The sequence below is a fragment of the Panthera onca genome, chromosome X (genome assembly GCF_046562875.1).
Source record: "Panthera onca isolate mPanOnc1 chromosome X, mPanOnc1 haplotype 2, whole genome shotgun sequence".
Classification (NCBI taxonomy): Eukaryota; Metazoa; Chordata; class Mammalia; order Carnivora; family Felidae; genus Panthera; species Panthera onca.
Window position 1 is genome coordinate 127648998 of NC_138357.1, and position 23048 is coordinate 127672045.

Consider the following 23048-nt stretch of genomic DNA (forward strand, 5'->3'; position numbering starts at 1 on the left):
GTTTCAAAATTAGAGCAGGCATTGAAAGATATTCCTTTCGTGGCCCAGTTGGATTTGCTTAACTCATTTGATATACGGCACCATGTGGCAACCCGCAACAGCAAGGTCTCAAATAGAATTTCTAAATGTTAGATCAAAGGAGAGTGAATGGGGAAACAAAAAAGGATCCCACAACTTGATTTGTAAGACATCTGCCGAATGTTGGGAGGCTCAAGTCTGGCCTCAGGTGGCTATGCACCAAGAATGAGATGGGAGATCTCAGGGATCCTGTTTCCACAAGACGTCCAGCGCCTCAGTCTCCCCACTGCCCGTTGGATGGTGCACACCGCATATCCACGGCAAGGAGCACAATGCATTGCAGGATGGATCAAGCAGTAGAGCGCGAGTTATTCTTTTTATGGGATACATAATCTTAACCAGCAAGACCAGATAACAGGCAGGCACTCATGAGTGATACCAGAATGCATTTGTAAAGAAGCACAACTCACATCAAATTATTATCGCGCTGGGTGTAGCCATATACAAAGGAGCTGATGTTGGTTTTGAACCCCCTTTGGAGATTCATGCGTGACATTTACAAAATTGCGTGAAAAATGCCAACCTTTATTCTAGAATTGGAATGACTATATTTCAGTGGGCATGTGTCCCTAAAATGTAAGCACTCTTCAAATGTGCAGACAAAACTCCCTTACTACGTTGGTGGATGGTTTATATGGCAGGATGCTTTACCGATGTCCTCATCTTTGTGGTTTTCTCAATCCTCCCCTCTTCCTACCCAAGGTTTGAATGGTGGCGCTTTCCAGGAACCAGATCCTAGTTGTCCTCAGGCTCATTTAGGGGACTTTTTGTTTTTGTTTTGTTTTTTGGTAACAAAGCTCCCTCAGAAATTTTAAAGAGAGATTTGCCTTTCTTACCTAGAAGTTTCTTGAACCCATAAATTCCAAACAGAGCAGTTCCTCAGAAAGTTAAACATGGACTTTCCATATGACTTAGCTTGACTCCGTATGACATCCCCCGCCTTCATACATACCCAAACCAGTTGAAAGCCAGGACTCAACACACGTTTGTACACCAATGTCCACTGCAGCATTAGTCACAGTGCCCCACAAGTAGAAGCAGGGTAAAAGTTCAGCAGATGAAGGGAGAAGTATATGCAGTAGAATGGGGCACAAACATACAATTGGGTTTTAAAAAGGCAGGAAGTGCCGCCATGCTACAACATGGATAACTTTGAGGTCGTTATGCTGGATGAAATAGGTTTGTCACAAAAAGACAAGTTCTGTATGACTGCACTTATATAGAACGTACAGGGTCCCATTCATAGGGACGGAAAGTGGAGGATGGCTCTCAGCATCTGGGAGAGGGGGCTGAGGACTTAGCATTTAATAAGGTGAGAGCTTCAGTGTGGGGAGATGGAAAAGTTCTGCAGACAGACGGTGGGCATGGTTGCCCAACAATGGAGTGTATTTAATGCCGGGAAACTGTACACTTAAAAATGGTTAAAAGGACACATTTTAGGGGCACCTGGTTGGCTCAGTTGGTTAAGCATCCAACTTCGGCTCAGGTCATGATCTCACGATTCATGAGTTCGAGCCCTGCATTGGGCTCTGTGCTGACAGCTCAGAGCCTGGAGCCTACTTCGGATTCTGTGTCTCCCTCTTTCTCTGCCCCTCCCCTGCTCACACTCTGTCTCTGTCTTTCAAAAATAAATAAATGTTAAAATGGTACATTTTATATACATACCCTCGAAACACATATAATGGAGGCCAGCAGAGAGAGAGAGAGAGAGTCCCAAGAACAGTTGTATTGAAGGCAGGATCCCCATGGAATGGGAATGTAAGAAGGGGTGCTGTGTCTCTGGAACCCAGTGATTCCCAATGCTAGTGTCCCTGAGGCAAGAGTGAGTCCACAGATGGACGTGGCTGGAGGCCTGGCCCAAACGTGCTGAATCCTGACACAATCTGACTGACCTTCCTGACTTTCACGTGAACCATTGGTGCAGATCTGGGAAGCAGCCAGGGTTCCAGCATCAATCACAAGAAAGTTGCAAGGGTGCAGACTGATGCAGGGGGACTCTACCACTGTGTTGGGGCCCCACGTGGCCTCCTAGCTGCTCACAGATGCCCGCTGTCCCTGGTGCCTCAATGCCCACCCTCCAGTGACTAATCAGTTTATTACTGCTTCACATGGAGGAAGTCAGGATGATATATGCTTCATTTCCAAGGTTAAATTACATTAAAGTCATGTAGGGATTCAGACTGGACACACGGCATTTAGTGGGCAATCTCTGTGCCCTCCTCCCCAGGTCCTGACAACTTCTTGTCTCCATGCATTGGTCTCTGACTTCATAACCTACACCACCACGAACAGAGAGCTATTTTCCTCTCTCCATAGTTCCCAGAGGCTAAAATAGAAATATGTGAACATCCATGAAGCCAGGAATTTCAATTACTGCATGTGGAGGGGCAGAGAGAGAGAGGGAGAGAATCCCAACCAAGCTCCGTGCTGTCAGCACAGAGCCCAATGCGAAGCTGGAACTCAACAAACCGAGATCATGACCTGAGGCAAAACCAAGAGTTGGATGCTTAACCGACTGAGCCACCAAGGTGGCCCTTGAATGTATTTTTCCACCAAGGCCCCCAGGTGTACTTTTTCATGTTTAAAATGGAAGAGGCGACATCCTTCAAATTTGCATGTTTATTCTCAGAATAGCACAGACAGTGTAGTTCGGTCTATGCTCTCAAGAACTATTCCTGGCTGCATAAATGAAAGAAATGTCAACCTTATATGTACTAGTTCCTATCATACAAAACCATCTATACCCCTCTGAGAATTTGTGCTGCCTTAATATTCGGATGCACCGTGAATATAGGCTGATGGTCCTCAGGACTATGTAAGCTAGCATTTGTTTAAAAAGGAGAAGCTATGAAGATAATCTCTCCAAGACATCTTTAAGAAAGCCATTCGTACAAACAGATCATAAGAATGCAGTGGACTAAATGATGGCACAGGAAGAACTTGGGATGAAGGCTTTGGTACAAGATGGAAAAGCTAATTGTGAAGTGTTCCTGCTTTTAAAAAAGGTGGTTATGGGGTAATGATTTTGCATTCAACATGAAGATTTTCTTCATTTCATTTCAATTATTTTTCTCTTTAGCCAAAGCCAGTCCGTGGGCTAGCGAAGAAAAGCGAAATGCCACGTAGCATGTACACACAATGAAAAATGAGGCAATAAACCTTAGAGAAAATACATTTCAAAGAGGTAATTCATAATCCCAATTAACAAACATACGGGAACAAGACTGCGTCTGCGTCTAATTTTAGTAGGAGAGGCAGGAAAATTTTCAAAGTGAACACAGTATCATTGTCTGAAGCATTCTCCACAAAGAAACTATAAATTCAGTGCGAAGCAGTCTTGTTGATAAAATAGGAGTCATTTTCACGTCATCATATAATTTATGGAACATTTTCGCACACGTAAGTTTCTTGGATCAAAAGTCTTTCTGAAGGAAGGAGGCCATGGGCATTATCTCTATTCTGCAGAAAACTAACAGAGGCTCATAAATACTGAAACTTGTCAAATTCACACACACACACACACACACACACACACACACACACACACACACACCGTCATTTTAGGCTATCTACATACACGGTTGCTCTTCCGAGGCCTTTAAATGCGATAATCTGCATCTAGGCATGGATTTGAGTTCATCGAAGGTAGTTTTTCTCTTCATATTTTTCCTACTATTGTCTTTTTTAAGATGCCATTTCTTCGTTGTATTGAAGTATAATTAACATACAATTTTATATTAATTCCAGATGTACAACATATCGATTCAACAATTCCATACATTACCCAGGGCTCCTCTCACTAAGTATAGAGTATTCCTCAGTCACCCAACAACGTATTACAGTATTATTGACTCTATTGCCCATGCTGTGCTTTTCATGTCCATGGTTATTTATTTTCTAGCTCTTGATCTCTTTTCCGTATTTCACCCATCCAACTACCCACCTCTGTCTGGCAACCAGCAATTTCTTCTCTGTATTTGGGAGTCTGTTTTGTGTGTGCATCTGTTTTGTTTCTGAGATTCCACGTGTGAGTGAAATCACATGGTATTTGTCTTTCTCTGACTGTCTTATTTCAGTTAACAGAATAGTCTACAGCTCCATCCATGTTGTTGCAAATGGCAAGAGTTCATTCTTGTGTATGGCTGAGTAATATTCCATTGTGTATATGTACCACGTGTTCCGTATGCATTCATCTTAGTGATGACACTTGGGCTGCTTCCCTAATTTGACCGTGGTAAATAATGCTGCAATAAACACAGGGGTGCCTGTATCTTTTTGAATTCGTATTTTTGTTTTCTCTGGGTAAATAAACCCTAGAATTAATAGGATCATATGGTATTTCTAGTTCTAAATTTTTGAGGAACCTCCATACCGTTTTCCACGGTGGCTGTACCAAAGTACGCAGAAGACACGTGACATGGCACTTTTATAGCAACGTGGCACTGATGTCATCGTAAGACTTGATTACACATGAGGGTTATTTTATTTCCCACTTACTCACCTCCAAAGTGAGTTGAGCTAACAGTACAGTTAGCACTCAAGAGTGGCTTGGGGTCTGAAGGCAAAAAGACAGGGTCTCCGCTTCTGTTTCTACAAAGGCAGTCCATCTAGTTCAAACATTAACCCAAAACACATGAGGTGCAATTGGAAAAAAATCATTCAGCAGAATGACCCCTGCATGGCACGCTGTATCACTCAGGACGTCGTAAACGTAAGTGTGAATGTGCCCACCATCCCCTTGACATCTTCCTAAATGCAGATCCTGCTTCAATGCCTGAGAGTCTGGCATGAAGTTCACCCCCAGGAAATTGTCGTGTTGCTCATCCAAGAACCATTCTCTGAGGCACAAAAACCTAGATTTTGGGGTTCTTAAGGGTTTTATGGTCACAGCCAGGCACGCCTGTGGGTTTCCACCTGTCAAGATGCAGCCATTTGAACACGTTGGCATCTTACCCAGTGTACGCACTTGACAAGAATCCTATCAGGTTTTTATCAGCTTTTTTGAGATGTAATTCGTATACCATAGAATGTGCTGTTGAAAATGTACAAGCCAGGGGCACCTGGGTGGCTTAGTCGGTTAATGATCATGATCAGGTCATGATCTCATGGTTTGTGGGTTCCTGCCCCACATCAGGCATTGTGCTGACAACTCGGAACCTGGAGCCCGCTTCAGATTCTGTGTCTCCCCCTCTCTCTGCCCCTCCCCTGCTCATGCTCACTCTCTCTCTCTCTCAAAAAATAAACATTAAAAAAATAAAAAGAAAATGTACAAGCCAGTGTGTGTGTGTGTGTGTGTGTGTGTGTGTGTGTGTGTGTGTGTTTTAGTATATTGAGTTGTCCAAGCATCTCCACTGCCTATCCCAGATCATTTTCATCACCACAAAGGGCACTTTTTCACACATGGCTAGTCCTTCCTGATTTCCACGTCTCCAGTTGGGAACCACCCATCTACATTCTGTCTCTATGGATGTGCATATTCAAGGCAGTTCATATAAATGGACTCCTACATTGCGTCTTTGATGACTGGCTCCTTTCACTTGGCAGAATGTTTCCTTTGCCATGTTTTAAATATGCAGTATCATGGATACTTCCAATCAGGATGCTAGAAAAATACCCCTGCTGTAATCGACGATGTGTGTAATTCCCAGAGAATGTGTGCATCCTGGAAACAGATATTTCTTATGTTGACCTTCTGGACTAAAATCACACTCCCTCGAACCTAAGTGTTGATAGATGCTCATGTACATCACAGTAGGCTTCTGTGGTTTCAAACGCAGATTCCAAGAATATCATGTTTTAGCATCTACCCAGCAACGAACCAACAGAGACCAAGACCAAAGTACATTTCAGGTTTTCTAACCAAATTCCAGATGTCTTTTTTTCTCTCCTTCTCGTATGTTCTGACTTGTCTCTGTTTCCCGATTAAACACAGCAAAAGCATTTCTGTGTTTGTTTTCCCCCGAATTGCTTAATAATCCAGGAACAGCTAGGAATGTTATGAATCACTTTGGTGCATCAATTACTCTGTCCTGTCCTCCCAATGCTGCTTCAGACAGACATACTGACAAAATCTAGAAGAAGGTATCGGTTGAGTCGTGGATTCTCTCAGAGTAATACTGTCTGCTTTTTAATAACGTGCAGTTTTCTTTCAGCACTATGCCAATCCTCAAACTACGATTTTGCATGAAAATTACTTGATTTAAAAAAAAAAAGAAGTGTTGAGTTCATTAACACTAAGTGCTGGGAATTCAGCTAAATAATTCTTTCTCTAACTAAGCTCGACAGCCCAGCACAAAACGCAAAACCAACAATTTTCCTTTAAAGATCAATACTTTATCAAGGTTTATTACAGTGAGGAAATATTCCTTCTTCGATGGCTTTTCATCCTCTTTCTATCAATAACACCATTCTCCACTTCTGGTAATAGCTTGCCATGGATCATTAGATAAATGCCTTTTTAATAAAGAGAATCCAGGTGTACTGGTAAAATGCTATGATTGAGTATCTTTAATCTCTCGGCTTCATTAGGCAGGGACAGGCTATCACGCTCTTTTCTTATTCATTCGGCTCGAGCTGCCAACCTTTCCCTGTGGCTATTAATGATGACAGCTCATTCATTACTTTATGAGAATAGAGAAACATTTCCATCTTCATTCTACGTATTTCTCCATCCTCCAAGACTGGCAATTTAGAAACCCGCTTCCGTACCCTCAGAACCCACTGCCTCCACTGCCTTCCCTAGCAGCCACTGCCAATATCACCATCCAAATGCAGAGTTGAGAGTCACTGGTTCAATTGGTTCTGAATATTTTTCCCCCCCAGTTGATGTAGGTGTCACACACACGCACACACACACACACACACGGAAATCAAGGCGTTGATTATGATTCGAAGGACATCAAATGACAATAGCACCACGCTTCTTTCCTTCTGACAAGGCATCTGGTAGGGATAATGCTCACTCTGCAAAGGAGAACCCATTACCCAGACCAGCGGGCTCTTGACAGGACCTGAGAAATCACTCAGGTCCGGAATCACAGCTACAGGACAAGTAGAGGGAAGACTCTTCTATTTCCATTCATTTATTTTTTTAATGTTTTATTTTATTTTCTGAGAGAGAGAGCACAAGTGGGGTGGGGACAGAGAGAGAGGGAGACAGAGGATCCAAAGCAGGCTCCGGGCTGACAGCAGTGAGCCCAACGCGGGGCTTGAACTCACCAAGCACAAGATCATGACCTGAGCCAAAGTCGGACGCTCAACTGAGTCACTCAGGACCCCTTCATTCATTTTGAACAAGGAGTAAGACCCCTCCTCTCTTTTAACCACATGGAGGAAGATGGGCGGTTTGGGGAAGATTATTTTTACTATGCTGGGAAGACTGTCATTACTCTACTTGTGGTCTACCACTCAGATTTATAGATTTAGAACAGGAAAGGACGAGGATAATTCTAAGCTTGGGATTTTTCCGGGCAGCCAGGTAACGAAGGAGTCAGAAAGTGGACAGAAGCTGCCGGCAAGTTGTACCTGCCTGAGAATGGAATTGGCAACCATGAAGCCTTTCAACAGGTGAATGCAACAGGATATCATTCAGGGATACAAGGAAATAAGCTGTCAACCCAGGGAAAGACATGGAGAAAACTTAAATGCATGCTCATAAGTGAAAGAAGTCCATCTGAAAAGGCTCCCTATGCTATGATTTCAGCTCTATGACGTTTTAGGAGAAGGCAAAACCATGGAGTCAGTAAAAAAAAAAATCAGTGGTTGCCAGAGACTTGGGGGCGGGGAATGAGCAGACAAAACGCAGGAAATTTTTAGGGCAGTGAAACTATTTTGTATGAGTCTGTAATGGCAGACACACGTCATTATGCATTTGTCCAAACCCAGAGTGCCCAAAACAAAGATAGAGCCAGTAATGCAAACTATAACCCTTTATTAATAATATTCGTATTTTTCATTGATTATCATAAATGTAGCACACTAGTGCCAGATGTTATTAATAGGGCAGATTGTGTAAGCAGGGAGAGGGGTTCGTGGGAACTCTGTACTTCCAATTTCTAAAAAAATAAACCCGTTACTTTTTAAAGGGTTTGGTTGTCCCAAGAACGGTGACGTTTGCAACCATTTTGCAATGGGTTGTGGCCTCGGGAAGGAGCTTAAAGAAAATCACTTTGCCCGAATTCCACGTGAAAATGGCATGATGATAGGTGATGCATTGGTTTTGTTCTCCTGAGATCTGGGCGACCGTCCAAAGAGCATCTACGATATAAGTTAAGCATAGATTTTATTAAGGGTGGAGAGAAAAGCGCACGGTCTTTGAAGTGAAGGAAATAAGAAACTGAGTTATGACATAGCGATGCATTGTAGACAAAGACAGAACGGTGTTGTTAACGTTGGGTATGCTCAAGATGCACGTACATGTCTACGTATGAGAGAGAAGGCACACGTCACGGTGAGTCCAGACCCGTGTTGGCATTTGTGATTGTTTAAAATAGACTGTAGGAGTTGCCTGGGTTTCTGAATATCTTTTGAGTCACAGTGGGGTTCAGAAGTTAGTTCATTTCCCTCTGCAATCTCTACCTTCTAGAAAGTGATAAAATCACAGTGTCTTCTCTATCAATTAAGAGGCACGTACATATTATTCTATTTGCTGATCTGAGCTTTGTTGTGATTTTGGAGAATTAGTATTCCCAAGAGTTGTTCGACACCGGGGGACTGACAGGATTTTGTCTGCATGGGCCAATGGGAGCCTCAGTGGGTGATATACTACCGAGGAAAACACAAAAGGAACAGAATACATGTCGCTGTCGTGTGCAGAGAATATATATTTCTTTCCAGCAGTTTTCCTTGCCAAATACAAAAACACATCATTTTAGAACATGCCTGTTAATATATACAAATCACACGTATCTTTAGATGTGGGCCAATCCAACAAGAGTAGAATCATGCAGAGCTCAGTGATGTCCTAGCTTCACTGACTGCTTTCTCGGCCATCTCGTTGGGATGGTCTGATTCTGGTACCGGGGGCAGTGTGCATGGGAGACGGGTTTGTGCGATGCCGTATATGAAAGAACTTTAAAGCACTAAAACCTGTAACTTATTGTAAATGTGTACTTATGTAAATTAGTATATACTGTCATAATTATAGACACACATCACGTAGATACTGTTATAACATATATTCAATACATATAACATGATGTTATAATGATTATTTATTTCTTTATTTTTAAGTTTATTTATTTATTTGGAGGGAGACAGAGAGCAAGTGGGGGAGGGGCAGAGAGAGAAAAAGAGACAGAGAATACCAAGCAGGCTCCACACTAGCAAAACAGAACCCAATGCGGGGGGTTCGAGCTCAGGAAGTGAGAGATCATGACCTGAGCTGAAATCAAGAGATAGACACTTAAGTGACTGACCCACCCAGGTGTGCCTATAACCATTATTTAATATAATCATATTACACATAATATGTGTTTATCATTTATTAAACATTACATTATCTAAACATAGCAAATAAATTAACATACTTCTATCCTATGTATTAGTTGTATGTATGTAAGAGATATATTACATATATAATATATATTATACACATGTCTATGTACATTATATATAATACATACATACATACTATATATAAATATGTAATACATATATATTACATACATGTTATATATTATAGACACATTGTATATAAGTAAATCAATTTAAATATAAGGGTCTTCATAAAAACTCTTCAACTGCAGTTTCCTTGAAACCTTATTCTTTTTTTTTTTTAAGTTTTTTATTTATTTTGAGAGGCTGAGACAAGGTGAGGGAGGGGCAGAGAGAGAGAAAGAAAGAGAGACGGAGAGAGAGAGAATCCCAAGCAGGCTCCACACTGTCAGCCCAGAGTCCTACATGGGGCCTTTTCCTGCTACATTGGAGAACCCATCTTTATGAAAAACGTATCTTTTCCTCTTTTGGCCTCTTCCTCCTCTTTCAGTGATCATAAACACTGGTTTCTGAGGGCAAATAGGGCTTCACAGATACCCATTTGTATCTCACAGAAATACCAACCTTTGGGCTGCCACGAGGCTGGGTTCCAGTTAGGAGGAGACAAATCCAGCAGAGATATTTAATAGGATTGTGGGAGCAGGGGTGAGCTGTGGTGGTCACGACCAATGAGTCCCGCACTCACCGTTGAGGTGGAAAGCAATAGGTAGAAGGGACTCCCTTTCCCATCTCACTGTGATAGGCAGATAAAAGCAAAATACGCCCAATGTTGCGTTACATGCAGCCAGTCACTGCGCATAATTGTGGCGGAGATTGGCTGCTTGGCCCTACAGTATCGCCTGGTCTCCTGTTCCTTGTCACTGTCTAGAATTCCCATCACATCTCCACCTTTACGAGAATTAACCATGGGGTTAATTCTCGTCAGTGGGCTTTGGGCAAGACCAGTGGGTGCCATTGGCAAGCTACGTTCATCCTGTCTGATGGCAAAGCCCCAATGGCCAGGGTCACCTCTACCTGCCTTGCACAGGTAAAGCCCCCTTTTAGTCTTTGAAAGAGCACCTGTTTCTCCCCAGTGTGGGCAATAACCCCTGGTGTAGACTATGAGGTTAGCAAGAAATGGATTCTTGTTGGGGGAAGCCATTGTGACTGTGGTCGTCTCTACCGCAGGCACCCTCTCGTGACAACTAACAACAGGCAGACTGAGATCCATGACTCAACACTATGGGCGAACCACTTTCACAGGGAAAGTCAGCGTATTCATTGTTTTAAAAACACTGAAAGACCTCTAGCGTCTCAGCTGTTGAGTGCAACGCAGTGGAGACCCTCTGTCCGAAGCATAGGAGGACCATTATTTTAAGAGTCTTTACACTGCCAAGCCATCATTCGTTTCAGGGTGGAGAAAGCCATGCTTTCCACCATAACATGACTGGGCTCTTGGCCCGTCCACAGGAACATCAAACCCCTCTGCCAGTTGCTTTATGTTGAAGTTTAAAACCTCTTCCTTTTTCTCTGCATTCGGCATTTCCTCTTGCACGCCTCCCAGGCAAGAAAACCATCAGAAAGGTTAAATGAATATGAAGGTGACGGTTTCATACGATAGAATAATTTCGTTTAATGAAAAGAAACTCCATGTAGCTTGTTGCCTTGGGCTGCAGAGATGGGTACTCAGTAAAAGGTCAACTTGATATTTTTTATTGTTTAGATTACTTTTTCTTCCCATCCCTCCAAACACTTGGTGCTTGGCTAAATGAAAATAAAAGACAGATAAGCTCACGGCTCGACATTATTGTCCTCTGCATACAAAGTTCCACATTCCAGATGGGTTTTTTTTCTTTTTTTTTTTTAATGTTTATTTGTTTATTTTGAGAGAGAGTGTGTAAACAGAGGAGGGGCAGAGAGAGAGAGAATCCCAAGCAGGCTCAGAGCTGTCTGCACAGAGCACCATACGGGGCCCAAACTCACGAACTGTGAGATCATGACCTGAGCCGAAGTCAAGAGTCGGTGGCTTAACTGACTGAGCCACCCAGGCGCCCCAAGGGGATTTTTTTCCCCCGTAAAGAAAGCCTTACCCTTGTGAAATAATGCATCGTTGCTGTGCTCGCATTAAGGAAACTTCTTGAAGAAACTTCTCTGTGTTGTATGGTAAACCTGCCTGTGGGTTGGTTCCCTCTTTTCAAACCTGGCGAAGTGCAAAGACGACCCAAGAGACACCTGCCTGATTGGGACTTTGCCAGTGTGAGAACATAGCTATACAACGTCCCTCCCAATGAAACACCTTCCTTGGAGGATACGTCTTTGTTCAGTACTTGGGGTTTAAAGGAAGCCAAAGGAAAGGCAGAAATCAGAAACAGACGCGAGCATCTGACCCAAGACGCGAGCTGACCCAAGAACATACAAGAGGAAGAATTCGTTGCTCGTTTTCCCACCTTCAGGCAACAATATCTGATGATTTTTGAACACGAGAAGCCAACATGGTATATGTATTGCTCAGGCTGGCGGGAATATCGATGGCGGGCCGGGTCATGTCCCACAATCAGTTAATGGTGCGGATCTCAAGTTTTCCTGCATCGCGGGTGGCTTCTCTGTTTCTGAGGTCTCAGAACGCCTCCGTGCCTGCATTTCACTCTGCGGTACAGTTATCGGCACAGTGGCCTGATCCTTCGTGGAATTATTGTGCTAAAACGAACCCGCCGTACATCCATTGATAAGAACTGTCCGGAACGGGCAGACCCGGACACAGAAAGCAGAGTCATGGTCTCCAGGGGCTGCGGGAGGTGGGGAAATACAGAGCATCTGGTTAGCACGCACCGTGTTTCCTCTGGAGCTGGATAAAAACGTCCTGGGACCAGACCGTGGTGACATGGCACACTCTGGTGAGCACATTCAGTGTGCCGCTGAGTTGCACACTTTGACCCGTTAATTTTACGTGAATTGTGCTTCAATGAAACAAGCATGCACTTGCGTGTCATTAGCTCTGAGCAGCCAGTGGGTACAGGCCAGACTCAACGCTCCTCAATGTACCATGAAGGGGCCCAACACCTCGTACCTGTGCAAGCTCTCCACGAGCCAAGTTGGTCCCAGGGCACACCCGAAACATAGGGAGATTCATGATGGCGGCCAGGAAAAGGGGAGCTTCTCCCATGCACAGGAAGGGGGTCGGGGGGGAGGCTGGGGCTGTTCCTACCTGCATTGCAGGGAGACCGCTGTCTCAGGGCAGGAGTTACAGGCTGTGACATGCAAAAGACACAGCACGCTATGGGTCACAGTTTGGGAGAGCCACGTAACCACCTGTGGGACACCAAATTTCACAAAACGTTTCCCTGGGAAGCTCATACATTTGCTGAGCCTTGAAGGGTGGGTGCGAGTTCTCAGGGGGAGACAAATGGGGGAAGGGGGACCTTTCCGTCTGGTGAACGGGAGACAGCAGCAAACTGCAGGTGCCAGATCCCCTGGTGCCACTGAGCTCCCTCTGCCATTAAAACAGATGAGCCGGGCAGGGTGCTCATCACACACGGTGTGCATGTGCTTTGATAGACATGCTTGTTTGATAGAGCTCTTTGCTTTAGGGGCCCTGGGTGTCCAGTCCCTCCTTCTTTTACATGCATCGTGCTTGGTCAAGGTGCCTGTGCCGTTTCCACTGACATGTTGACCCTTAATTTTCCGTACGTGCCTATGGGATCCAAGGGTGCGTTTTGCATAATGTTGACTGGGGAAAGCCCCCACTCTCACAGGCCTCTGCTGTTTGGGGGTTCAGTGCCACGTTCCTCTGCTTCATCGGGTCTGTCTCGGGAGAGATCACGGACGTGGCTGGGAGCCAGGCTCCAAAGCAATCTTAAGGCAGGGACGGGAGACCTCTGTTGCCTGTCAGTTCAGATCCAGTATCTTCCCACTTTGGGAAATGTGCCTGGGAACTTTGCAGGGAACGTATTTTTTCGAATGTAAACTCAGAGACATTCTCCCAGGCCATCTGTTTAAAAGGACTGATGCATTTTATATTACCAAGCGGAATGCTTACCTAAGTGTCAAATGTGCTCGACAGTCAGAAGCCCTTGCTACTTTATCCTAACTGTGGTGACGATCTGGAAAGGAGTCTTGGTCACTGACCCAACAGCCAACGGTAGGTACCGTGTGGTCTCAAAAGAGACAGATGTTTGCGAACCCCACGATCACATGCCAATCGTGTACTCATCCTGGCAAACGGCCAAACGGGAAGGCATCCATTTCCAGCTTCTCATGAGTTAACTAAGCGCTATGTTCACACGTAGACCTTGGTGAAGGCGCTAATGAAAAATCATCGTGTCTGTGATGACAAGAGCAATGAATCTGGTGAATTAGAAAGCTGCGTTGGACGGCCACTGGCAAAACAGTACATATTGGAAGGACCTGTTCCTGAATGTCTCACGTTTCACGTCATAAAGAACAGCCTTTCTATTCACAGCAGAGGTGGGACAGACTCTGTACGATGTTGCATACGTCTTTACAAATGTGTGGAGTTTTGAAACATTCTCCAATTCCCACACCACTTTGCCATACAATATTTTTTATTAACTGTATGTGAAATGTCTAATAGATACCATACATTGTGCTAGTCACTGTGGATATGAAAACATTTTTTTTAACGTTTATTCATTTTTGAGACAGAGAGACAGAGCATGAATGGGGGAGGGTCAGAGAGAGACAGGGAGACACAGAATCTGAAACAGGCTCCAGGCTCTGAGCTCTCAGCACAGAGCCTGACGCGGGACTTGAACTCACGAACCATGAGATCATGACCTGAGCCGAAGTTGGACACTCAACCGACTGAGCCACCCAGGCGCCCCTGAAAACATTTTTTAATGCGTATTTATTTTTGCAAGACAGAGAGACAGAGCTTCAGTGGGGGAAGAGCAGAGAGAGGGAAATGCAGAATCGGAAGCAGGCTCCAGGCCGTCAGCACAGAGCCCCATGTGGGGCTCGAACCCACGAACCGTGAGACCATGACCTGAGCCGAAGTCAGATGCTTAACTGACTGAGCCACCCAGGTGCCCCTGAAAACATTTTTTTATATAAAAGGACACCTGTGTTCAAGGCATTTCCTGGTCCTGTCTTTGCCTCCATGCTTTCAATCATTCCTCCTTCAAAATATTAGGATCCTCAGACTAACCCTACACTCTATGTCAACTAACTTGGATTTAAATAAAATCTTGGAAGGGAAAAAATTCAGAACACGAGGAGACAGGTTCCAAGTCCAACATCCTGGACAAGGCAGAACTATGGAGATGGTAAACAGATTGATCGGGGGTCTCCAGGGACGGGGGGACAGCAGATGGACAGACAGAACAGATGCGTATCATACATCCGTCAAACCCACAGAAGGCACAGCAAGCGTGAATCCTGATGTAAACTAGGACTTGGGGTATTCTAAGCTGTCGGTGTAGGTTCATCCCTGTTTAAAAAAAGCACCGCGTGGTGAGAAAAGTTGGTAACGGGGGACGCCGTGGGCATGTGGGGCAGAAGGAGGAACATAGCAGCTCTCCGTACCTCCCTTGCAATTTTTGCAGTGAACCCAATCCTGCTTTTTTTTTCCTTAAGATTTTACTTTTTTATTTTATTTATTTTTTATTTTGAGAGAGAGAGCACCAGTGTGAGCAGGGGAGAGGGGCAGAGGGAGGAGAAAGAGAATTGTAAGCAGGATCCACACTCAGCACGGAGCCCCACGCTGAGCCCAAATCAAGAGTCAGATGCTCAATCAGCTGAGTCGCCCGTGTACCCCCAAAACCCTGGTTTACAAAAAAAAACTTAAGTCTTAGGCACACGCACACATACACAAGAGGAAGGTTTCAGTTTTCAGAAATTTGGAATACTGTTATCTGCCAATTCTTATCTCCACTTGAGAAGGAGAGAGAGAGAGAGAGAGAGAGAGAGAGAGAGAGAGTTGTTCTGTCCTGTACCTGCTGTGAAGATGATTCAGCCTTGGAATCGGCTCTTGGTCAGAAAGTTCCGGATCCTCCCCGGCTAGTTAGCGTTAACTTGAACTTCAGTCCTGGTGGGCAGCACATTTACACATGTGCCTCAGAAGAGCCCTTGACTCATCCTGACCAGCTCTCTCCTCAATGAATTCAGAAGAGCGGTCTCAAATAATAACATATCATGGTAGCCATTCAGCTGTCTAAGGCACATCCTGATACTATACCTGCTTTTGGTTTTGTTCTGTTTTGTTTTGTTTTACAACGAAGACCGTTAAATCTTAGAAAACCGTGAAACGGCTTGCCCTGGGGATCAAAGAGTCTGCAGGTTGACAGTAACGTCTTCCTACTTCCCCCTACGCGGGACCCTCCGTGCAAACCCACCTGCTGGTGACGTTCACTTTCCCCAGGTAGATGTTCGTGAGCTCAAAGACCATCCTGGTTAAAAGCCTGAGAGCCATGCCCTGGAGACACCAGAGTGCTTCTCAAAGCTTGACTAGGACCTATGTTCTCAACATATTTCAGACCGTTAATTAGTAAGGTGGGTACGAAAGAGGTTTCTACATGACGTTAGAGAAATCTTTGTGCCACAGCAAATTATGCACACGCACTGAGCCCAGCAGGGAAAGTAGTATTTATTCCATTTACACATAGGCGAATGGATACCTCCAGGAAGAGATCCACCAAATGGCACCGTGTCTCACACTGTAGTGACCAAAATCGCCAGCCTTACCGACCTTCAGTGGACTCACAGTTGTGTTCTGATAACAGCCCTCGAAGCTGGGATGCCTACAGGTCAACACTAACTCCTTTCACATTGAAATAAACTGATTACCATTTATATTTGAACAGTTTAGAGCAATTTGGGCCCATTTAAGAAAAATGTTTGCGCAAAACTGGAATTTAAATTTGTTGGAAGATTGGTGTTGATTCAGACACAAGCCACAGAGCTTCAGGTCACAAAGCCCAAAACACATCCCATGCAGATGAGGTCCGGGTGACAAAATATCATCCTGTTTCCCACCACGGCCGCCTCCCACCTCTAGAACTCCCTGTGAAAAACCCCCATTGACACGTTTATTTTCCAATCTCCCGGCTGAGATGAAAATGATTTCCCACCACAAATTGCCTGCCGCAGCAAAAATGGATGGCTTTTCAGGCAAACACGTTAACGTTCCCACCTGAAGATTTGCTTCTAAAAGGTTATATTTTTCCTCTTCACTTTAAAGATTAAAATATCCAATTGAGCAGAGTGGGTTTGAATTATGCAGCGACGGGGAGTGTGGAAATACGTTCCCTGTAAACAGTCTCTGAGGTCTCCTACCTTCTGCCACCTTCGGGGGGACGATGCCAGCCTTTTCCTCCACGCGACCCAGCCAGGAAGCATTCCTCTGTACCTTCCGAGTCAGGCTGGAGCCCACGTTAAAATTTAATTCTAATGAATACTGACAGAAATGGAGAATTACTTCGGAATGTGATTCCAAGTCTTAATTGTCCATTCATTAGCGTGTTTTGTTTTTGTTTTGATTTCACTGGATTTTGGCACATTCGCAAAACTCTTACTAGTTGAGGAATATATAACACCCTCCACAAAGCCTAATGATAAGCCTAATGATATTTCTCTCCGAAATTTGTCTTTATGTCTAAAATTCCCTTTTTTATAAATCATATCGGATTAGAGTCGACCCTAATGAAGGCATCTTAACTTCATTATTAAATGAAGACCTTATTTCCAAATAAAATTGAATTCACGAGGACTGGGGGTAAGGATGTTAGGATTTCACATATCTTTTTTGGGGGAAACATAATTCAACCCACACCACGACCCCAAAATTAGCATATGTTGTAATATGCCCTCCATTAATTATCCTTCCATTATTATGGACAAGGTCCATATATATATATATATATATATGGAATATGTTTTAGGGGCTCTTGGGTGGCTCATTCAGTTGAACGTCTGGCTCTTGATTTTGGCTCAGGTCATGATCTCACGGTTCATGATTTGGAGCCCCATATGGGCTCTGCATTCACAGCATGGACCCTGCTTGGGATTCTCTCTCTCTCTGCCCTTCCAGCCCTTTCAAAACAAACATCTAAAAACTGTCAAGAACATAAACTTATTAATATTTGTTCATTGTAGGTGGGTTTTTTTTTGTGGGTTTGCATTTGGGGTAATTTTGAGATTTAACCGAAGAAATCCATAAACAGTGTGAACAGCGGTGGTTTAGAAACAAGATCATAATATGAAATGCTAAGAGATTTACCTGGCGATTTATCCCATCTGTGGCTTGGATTCCTCACTAGACCGTGGAGTGCTTCCTCATACAAATGTCGGTAGAACACGAGGGGCCTATATAATCTTCAATTCAAAGTCTATCAGAAGCCTACCCTGCGTGTTTCCACCTCTGCAATCTCCTGTCACCCCCTGCCTTCTGCTTCTGGTAACGGCCGGGTCTTGGAGAAGTCAAATTTCTGCCCTGTTTGTATGCCTTTCAAACTTCAGATGCATCTGTAATCCACACCTGTAAATGAGTGGGGGGATTGCCTATGTTCTTAGACACATGATGTACATCTTTAATATGCCTTCCTTTCCTGCTATTTAAAGACTTCGTTTTTTTTTTTTTTAATTTTTTTTTAACGTTTTTATTTTTGAGACAGAGAGAGACAGAGCATGAATGGGGGAGGGTCAGAGAGAGGGAGACATAGAATCCGAAACAGGCTCTAGGCTCTGAGCGGTCAGCACAGAGCCTGACGCGGGGCTCGAACTCACGGACCACGAGATCATGACCTGAGCCGAAGTCGGCCGCTTAACTGACTGAGCCACCCAGGAGCCCCAAGACTTTGTTTTTTAAGCATACATTTAAATTAAAACCACGGTGAGAAATGGTAACTTTGGGCAAATAAAACTCGCATGTGCTTGTTCACTACACCCAATCCAAATGATATCACCGTCGGTTCTCGGCCTCACCATAACGAAGGCACGACATTCTTGAGTTCTTCTTTTGCAGGAGTGAGCGCTGTGCTCTCACGGAGCATCTACTCAGGAGGTTGTCAGACAGCCTCTTAAACTGCATTTACTATAATACACTTTCCAGAGGCATTGGAGATGCCAGCGCCTTTGACGGCTTGCATGGCTAAACCAAGTCTATGCAGTTATGGACCAGCTCCAAGAAAGCCTCAAAGATAAATGACTCCCGTAAAGCCCACTGTCACATCGGCCGTCCTGGCTGAAAACCAATGTGCTGTAAAATTGGACCTCTCTGTATCCTCACTTCCCAACAGGGTGTGCTAATGGTCTGTCTCTCTTGCATGTAAAGAGCAACGTGGATCATTAAATAGCCAAGTCAGAAGAGAACCACTCACAGCTCAAAAGCTGTTACCCACACAAGCAATATTACTTCTCGGTATATTTTCTGGACCGTTCACATTATTGTTCTCTCTTCTGTTAACAGGGTTCACCCGTTGCAATGCTGGGTGTTGGTTCCAAGAGCTTATCTGTCTCCTTTCCTTCCAGGAGAGACACCGTGCCATATGGTTAGACTCTGTGCATCACGGACTGAAGTCAGATGTGTCACGATAGGGAAACTGGCCTCCACACACCTTGCCCCCAAATGATTCTATCTCAGCCTCCACCTGCGAAACACCACACAGTGATGTGCAGAAACGCTCAGAACAACCATTCCACGACGTGTCAACCCAAATGCAAGGCCAATACCCACATTCAAACCAGCTGTTTGTTTTAAAATAATACCATAAAACAGTGCTGAATTCCAGGGGGTCAAAGTGGTGTTCAGTACACCTCCAAAACTCTGCTTAGGCTTTTACCATCTTGTATTTTCATCCCAGGACTTTCTGCAAATACACAAGCCAGTCCGTACTGTACCTTGCACACACATCTTGTTTTTACGATGATGTTAATACATTCTGCACATCATCACGCACACTGCTTTGGTCACAAACACCTGTGTGCCTTGGAGACGTTCCCAGCAGCACATAAGTCAGCCTCACGTTGTTATCCTACCTCTGTGCCGTGCAATAACGCACTTCCCGGAGGAGGTAAATCCGTTCTATTGACCAGATCACACCGCACACGTGAGTTCTCCTATGTCCAACTGCCTGTAGCCAAATCTTTCCTCAATAACTCCCAGGCATTATAAACCCAGTGGGTTCAAGCCATAAGGTTGTCCTGCTCTTTTCCTTTTCAGTTAAGATCAAGGCCATCTAGACCCCACTAAGAGGCTTCGGGACGACTTGTGACTCATTGAAATCGGTTCTTTTTTCATGCCGTGTTATTTACCAAAAGGTGTGGTTGGTTACCCTCTCTGTGTGCTTTCCCGCAAAAAATATATGCTGAGGTCCCAACCCCAGGGCTTCAGAATGTGACCTTATTTGGAAATTGGGTCATTGCAGGTGGAATCTAGGATAAGGTCATACCAGAATAGGGTGGCCCCTAACCCCATATGACCGGTGCTCTTATGAGAAGGGGGAAGCAGGACACCTTGATTGTGGTACTTTGTTATGGCCCGGCCCTGGGAAATCAGCTCACCCTTAAAACCCACTTATATCTGCCCCTCTTCCCCCTCTCTGGCAATGCCAAATCTCATAGCTTTTGGCTCCTCACCAAGGCCACGGCACAACCTTCCAGACACCAATTCATGCCACCAATAAATATCATGTCCTGGAGTATAGATCAGTGTGCATTTCCCCCGCTCGAATCATTTATGCGATTGCACGTTTACCAGTGAGATTACATCTACGGTCTTATCTATCATGCATTGATTGATGGATATTTGATTGATGGATTGATTGGGAAAACATCCACTGAGGGCTTCCTAGATACCAGGAGTTGATACGGGAACCAGCCCCCAAGTTCATTGCTCTCTCCTCTCTGGAAATCTCCCTGAATCTCACTGTGGAATATCAACTCTTACTTTGCTGCTGCCTCCTTGACATTCTCAATCTCCAAAACTTATGTGAAGTCACAGGTCCTCTTTGCTCGGGGACAGAAAAAGGCTCTCGTGCTATCTCATTACTCTTCAGAGCTACCATGAGGGAGTCCTGTCTCATTTTATTTATTTATTATTTTTTTAATGTGTATTTATTTTTGAGACAGGGAGAGACAGAGAATGAGCAGGGGAGGGGCAGAGAGACAAGGAGACACAGAAGCTGAAGCAGGCCCCAGCTTCCGAGCTGTCAGCACAAAGCCTGACGCGGGGCTCAACCTCACAAACCATGAGATCATGACCCGAGCCGAAGCCGGACGCTTAACCGACTGAACCACCCAGGTGCCCCATGGTGTCTCATTTTAGATATTGTTTTTTGTTTTTTGTTTTTTGTTTAATGCGTGAAGCAGAAATTTAGACACAATTAAGAGCCAGGGAACAGTGACACAAGAATATTTGTAACTGTGGTTTATGCTCCTAAACCCCTTCATGCAGTACGGTCAACACACCTGGACAGTGCAGGTCCCTGACCTGGGGCCCCTACTGCCGAGGGTCTCCTGTATCACAGACACAAGTCAACCAATAAACACACAGAGTTAATAAGGGACACATTGGACACCCTGTCATGCAAGATTTAGGTCTCACCTCTGGCAGAGACTAAATGCAGCCTGAACTATCTGTTCCCACAACTAACACCTTTCATGTCCCCAGAAACTTCCCCAAGAATTGACCTATGTTCCTGAACTCGAAGGTGACTTATGCTAATGGCCCCAAGGTCTGTGGGTTACAGCCTTGCTCTTGCTAAGGCAGACGCTGCTTTGAGGCGTGGACAGATTTGAGTTGCAGAATTGCTTCTGTGAGTGAAAAAATGCATTAATTTCTCAAACACTTCCTCCCAGAGCGACTACAGAATGAGCGTGTGCAAGCCATGGCTAGGAACGGCTTTTCCACCGGTAGATGGCTGCACCACAAAAGGCTGTATAAACACCCACGTAATATCCTCGATTTTACCTCCTAGGCTGAAGCTGACAATATTTACTCTCTGGCTCTTTACAGAAAAAGCTTGCCAAGTCCCGATGCAGAAGATTGTTGAGTAAAAAACATCATTCCCCAGCACCGCCAAGCATGCGCTAATCTCTTCTCTGCGTCTTCCAAATTGTGGCTACAGATGTTGTCCCTGATTCATGGGGTGTTCACGAAAGCTGGCAAGGCCACCGACAAATGTGTTACAGTAAGCATAGAACAATATTTCAAAAAGTCATGCATGTGTAGTTCCATATGTATTACATGGAAAATATGTATATGCACGCAGTGCTAGACATATATAGCGATCTCAATATTTAAACATTTATATTTCATATCAAAGGTTTGATACATATGTGCATATACGTATTTGCATGTTATAGGTATTTATATATGCATAATGGTGCTGTATGTGTGTGCATGATGATATGTGTTTGCATATGTACATAATGGTGTGTATATCTATATGCATAGTGATATAGTGATATAACACGTATTTGTATATGCATAATGCTGTGCATATGTATTTGCATAACAATATATGCATAAGGATACATGCATATATGCATAATACATATATGTATCACACTATATAATGGTTTTTTAATATTGTTTACTAGTATATATACTATATAAAGTATATGTTGTATATACGTAATATATAACCTATATGTTATAATATATACACATAATATATATTATTATTCCTTATTTTAGCCACCAGGAGAAGGTTAAATGGTAGATGAAATTTCATTTTGAAAACATAGATTGAAACTCACAAATTTACTTAAATAATTCAAGTTATAAGATTTAATATGTAGGAACTAGAATTTGTGTTATATCTTTTCCTTTTAATAGATTTTAGTATACTTTAGGGAAAAAAGCAACTTCAGAAAATATGAAACATATCTTAATAATTTGATATTTTCTATGTATTTTAATGTTATAACGTTTTCACACAATTACATTTCATTGTTTAATCCTTTAGAACAGGGTCAAATGAGGAAAGTTTAATTGCCGGGAATCAGCACATAAAAGCTAAAAGTCAATAGCTATACAATTCCAGTGTCTTTTAATTCACTACATTCGAATTTTAAAGGCATTCATTACTTTTTAATGTATCCTGAAGCAAGATGAGACACATAAAACAGTGTCCAATATAAGACCAAGAAATAAATTTATACATCTCTTTGTAAACCCAAACACTGAAGCACTTTTCTGGGAAATACGCTCGTTTCTTAGTGGGGTGTGATTTTCAAAATAAACTTTTTCATGGCCCTTTTTCTGAATAAAACTTCCCAGGCAGGTCAAGGGACACTTGGGAAATCGCACCTCCTAATAAGGCCACTCGCTGTGGGCGATCCCGCTTTTATCTGTGAAGAAATGTCTTCATATGCACGCAGCATGTAGACCATTGTATTCCCCAGAGATAATTTCAACAACTTACAATGTGGGGGAGGCAAGGCATGGAATGTTCTCCTACATCCTGCCGTCTTTCTCTTGGGCCTAAGGAATTATGCAAACTTAGAACTTCTATCCTAGGATAAATCAAACCCCAGCT

General features: G+C 43.8%; 2 long non-coding RNA genes across 2 annotated transcripts in view; both read left to right on the forward strand.

The window, feature by feature from the left end:
- Window positions 1–23048, forward strand: part of LOC145713569 (uncharacterized) — a 45965-nt gene that overhangs the window by 10331 nt on the left and 12586 nt on the right. Inside the window, exon 4 of the long non-coding RNA XR_014136635.1 lies at window positions 21521–21695. This is a non-coding gene — a long non-coding RNA (uncharacterized LOC145713569). The remainder of the gene's footprint in view (window positions 1–21520; window positions 21696–23048) is intronic.
- Window positions 13257–19086, forward strand: LOC145713570 (uncharacterized). The gene is made up of 2 exons (XR_014136636.1): window positions 13257–13690; window positions 19036–19086. It is a non-coding gene; the product is annotated as an uncharacterized LOC145713570 (long non-coding RNA).